This window comes from Octodon degus, unplaced genomic scaffold (genome assembly GCF_000260255.1).
Source record: "Octodon degus isolate 3935 unplaced genomic scaffold, OctDeg1.0 scaffold00055, whole genome shotgun sequence".
Taxonomy (NCBI): Eukaryota; Metazoa; Chordata; class Mammalia; order Rodentia; family Octodontidae; genus Octodon; species Octodon degus.
The window spans coordinates 6,505,911-6,510,607 of NW_004524631.1; positions in this window are offsets into that span (position 1 = coordinate 6,505,911).

The window sequence follows — 4,697 nt, forward strand, 5'->3', positions numbered from 1 at the left end:
ATAGGGGAGTCGAAGGGCTCTAATTTCAGCCATGAAAATGACTTTCAGGAACCCAGAGAGCGACCCAGGGCCTCATCTGGTTTTATTCAGTGGAGGAGTGGCTTGAGGAGGAGTGACTGAGAACTGGGAAATAGGTGACTACTGTGAGCTGAGCTAGGTGGGTGGCCTAAATTTACCTCTGCCATATGCAGAGAGAGTAATCTGCATTATACTCTTATGCCATAGAGATAGCATCTACTGTTTTGGCAAGTCTGGTACTTCAGCTTTGATGTAGTCTTTCAAGCCCCAGGAAGTCATAGCCTCTATCTCGATCCCAGCATTAGCTCTACCGTCCTGTCTTGACCCGGCTCGTTAAAGAGCAGCAGGTATAGGTTATCAGGGAAATATGCACACACGCCACCTTCAAAGACTATCACCAGCACCTCAGCTAGACCAATACACATTGCTTAAGGCCAATTGAAGGATAAACAAGTCCTAGCCAGCTCTGTACATAACAGTGCGAGAAAATTGGGTCAGGCTCAGTCAAAATGGAGACAGTTGCTTTTCTTTCAAGGAGACCGGCTCAGGTGGTCCTCCACAATACACCATGTGGGTAGGACAAACTTTATGGAAGCAAAATGTAGATAAAGAAATTTATGGGGAAGGAATGGGACAGGATAGTAGGCTGACAGGAACCTGCCCACTGATCTATATCTTATGAAACATGATGTTTCCTCTTATGAAACATCCTTCACTGTTGTGTGGTTTTAGAGTTGTCTCTACTGATTTTAGCTAGATCTCTCCTAAGCAGATGTTGGGGGGAAGGAAAGCTGTCAAGGGGTCCTAAACCTCAGTCTTGGGGGAAGGAAAGGTGTCAAGGGGTCCTAAACCTCAGTCTGGATGCTATCCCCACATACCCACCCTGCCCTCAGCAATGCAGGTATGCTAAGTGCTGACGGGAAAATGTAGCTGGAAAATTCCACACCTGACCTCATGTGATGGGGTCAAAATCATTCAGATGCAGATGCACTAAAAATACTGTATAAATTCAGGCTACTTATAAAGGCATTTATGAAATCAATATATTTCATCATGTATATACAAATGTTCAGAAAAAATCCAAAATGTGAAACACTTCTGGTCCCAAACATTTTGGATAAGGGCAACTTGTGCAGCTTTTCCTTCCTGGTTTCTTTTTGGCTTTTCTCCATCTATCTAGCTCTCAAATGTTCCTGGTCACCATAAATTTGAGATAGGAGATTAGGGTGTGGCAAAGCTGGCTGGGGAAGTAGATATGACCTGTTAATTACAGGATCCTGTGCTGGGTAGGTGTGGTGGCATATACCTGTAATCCTGGCAGGTACTCGGAGGCTGAGACAAGAGGGTCACTGTGCGGCTTAGGCTAGCCTGCATTATAAAATGAGTTCAAGCATAGCCTGAACTGCATAGTGAAATCCCATCTTAAAAAAAAAAAAAAAAAAAAAAATTGCAATTGCAGAACACATGCACTGATCAGTTCCCAAAAACCCTGCACGTGAACTTCTCGTGAGAACTCAGGTTTTCAGTAGAATGGCCCAGACTTGCCTTCAGGCAGAGGTCTTATTATAGACTGTAAGATTAGGTGGAAATATAGGAGGCATTCAGATAGGAATGGGCCCTTGAGGGAGTCAGTGCAAAGGATGAGACTGCATCAGCACTATGGCTGGAGCAGCATCTGAAGATTAACATCACTGTGGCTAGTTTTACGTACTTCCCTAAGGGATGAAGATATCAGAATAGGTATCACCCTGTTGAGATCTCCTACTGTCTCATTAGGGATGGGCCATCCCCTCCCACTTCCTAAAACTAGGCCCAGAGGGTTAAAGAAGGGACTAAGACTACAGATTATTGACCAAGGTTAATGATGTCATCATGTACCTTAGCTACTATTAGATCAATATTGCCTAAGCAATTGTACTTGCAACCTTACTGGTTGGTCATAATTTTGACCCACATTGTACCTGCCTCATGATTTTGCTCTATTAAAACTTGCTTCAAGTGGTGGGCTCCTGGCAACCCATTCGGAACCCCTTGTGACTCAGGAGCTGTTCTTATTTCCCATTGCTTTTCTCCAATAAATTTTTGTATTCTTAACCCCTGTTTTTCTTTAGAATTCATTCTTCAACTTTGAGGGACATTGCATATTTGACACCTAGCATTTCATCAGTGTGAGATCCCAGCACCAGCTCTGAAGACCCCTATGTAGACGCTCTCATTTGATCTCCTCTCTGTCTCATTCTCCCTCTCTAGCTCTCTACTGAAGAGGATTGCCTCTTGCCCTTTTGCCAAGGCCAAACTACTACTCAAAGGAGACTCCTTGCTGTAAACAAGGATGTATGGGTTTTTGCAAAAGAGAGGAGAGTTACATTTATCTAGCCATTAACCATATGTTTATTGATGGTTTCTCTGTGCAGGTCCTGGAGATTTGGATGGTATGAGGGACACAGATGCCAAGAAGAGCTTGCTATCATGATTTCTCATGGCAGCCCACACTGTGCTTCCCAGAAGCAACATGTACTTTTTTTTTTGCTTTTATCTTCTGCCCGTTTAGTCTTCAAACTTGTTTCTCCCATACCCTTTCACCCTTCAATTTTCAGATAAACTTTTGGCACTGTTTTTGGCTTGTCTCATCCAATGCTTTATTCTAGACAAGAACCTGGAATCTGTCTCCAGAAGAAGAGGCAAGTGTAGTGGATAGATAACTGGTGGTCAACTTGATACAACCAGTATTTGGGAGCTCTGGTGCTTACCTTGAGCATTGCTTCCTGGCTCTAGTTCAGATCCCTCAGCCTCCTAGCCCAAATCCTTCATCCAGCTGGCATAGACTTCCTAGCTTCCACCACTGATGTCTGGGCCTGTCCAGCACAGATCAGTGAAGCAGGCCTGCATGAGACTTTGCTGTAGGCTCTAGGCCTCCAACTGGACTTGTGGGAGGCATTGTTAGGAGCTCTAAGTTTTCAGCTCAACTCATGAGGATATTAGGATCCAGGCCCTCAGCTGGATTGTTTAGTGTACAGTGTGTAGACAGATTCCTGCACTTCTTGTATATGACTCTTTATAAAGTAATATTATAAAATGTATCCTGTATTATGTTGTTTCCTTGCAAAAACTCCAAACCATGACAGCGAGCACCCCAGAACCTGGTAATGTTAATTGGCGAGCCACTTTTAGAAGCAGCTACCTGATGACATCATTCTCCACTTATTTTCTTCTCTTTGTACTTTCTGGGGAATCTCATGCTTATAGCTTAATTCCAAAATACTGAACACATGTTTATTTTAAGCTTTCTTCTAATGTCTCCACTGGATATCAGAGTAGAAATCGCCATTTACCCCAACACAACCTGATCCTTTTACTCCATTAACTCTGACAACTACATCGTAATTCACTCTGTTACTCATGCCAGAAACTCTGGAAGTATCCCAGCCATGTCTTTCTTCCCATCACGCATCGATCCTGCTGATTCTATACTGAGATGTTTCAAATTCTTCCCTTCTGCATCATTCCTGTTGACATTGCCCTCATCAGGGCTTTATCATTACTTACATAAACAACTATTGTGACAGCCTCCTAATGGTCTTCCTCAATTCTACCCTCTACGTGTCCATAGCAGCATGCATGATGGCTTTCCCTCCTTAGAAGTTAAGTATCAAATTTCTGGGTCCCCTTCTCATTAATACCTATGTAAAAAGAGCTCAAACCCTGCTTCAGCACCCTGACTATGTCTTTGGTGCTAGTGATAGGAAGTTTACAGCAATGCCTCTTGCTTTTTTGCCAAAGCCAAACTACTAAAGGAGACCTTGCTGTAAACAAGAATTGGTGAGTTTTTGCAAAAGAGAGGAGAGTTACATTTATCCAGCTGTTTAAACACATGTTTATTGAAGACTTCCTCTGGGCAGGTCCTTGTTCTAGGTACTGGGAAATCTACTGAGGCAAACATCACTGCCCTCATGAAACTTGTTTCTCAGGGAAAAGAGGGCAATCAGATATAGGAAGCAAGCTACATCATTAAAAGCCAAGGGGGAAAAAGCAGGCAAAGGAACTGCTTGCTGTGGGAGGGAAGATGTAACTTAAATAATCAGAGCAATCCTCTGTGAGGTGGTTTTCTTTGGCAAAAAAGCCAATGGAGGAGGCAGCAGGTGGAGTGGGGATTCCGGGGTCCTGTGCTTTATGCGGAATGAACATCACTTACAAAAGCCCACAGTGGGGAGAGGTGGGTGCCCTTGAGGAACAGTGAGGGAGTGACTATCTGAAGTCGATCCAAAAGAGGGAAGAGGAGCTAGGGAGATGGCTCAGTGGAATAAGTGCTTCCCTGGCAAGCGCAAGGGCCTGAGTTCAATCCCAGGTACTGCCAAAAAAAGAAAATAGAAAAAAGAGGGAGGGGATTAGGGGCTGAATTCAGAAAGGAAATAGAATGTCTCCATAGAGCTTTTGGGGTTGCTGTAATGACTGGTTTTCACTCTGAGTGGAATGGAGGCTGTCAGAGAGGGTGTTTATAAGAAAGGGTGGGGTGGGGGCGACCAGTAGACACCACCAGGTTTGTGCAAAGGTAACATGGCCTGGAATTTACTGTGCCTGGGTGCAGGCAGAGAGCACATAAAGACTGTAAGACCAAGACTGTCTGCTCCAAACAAATGGCCATCTCTTTTATAGAGATGGAGAGAAGACACAGGACGTTA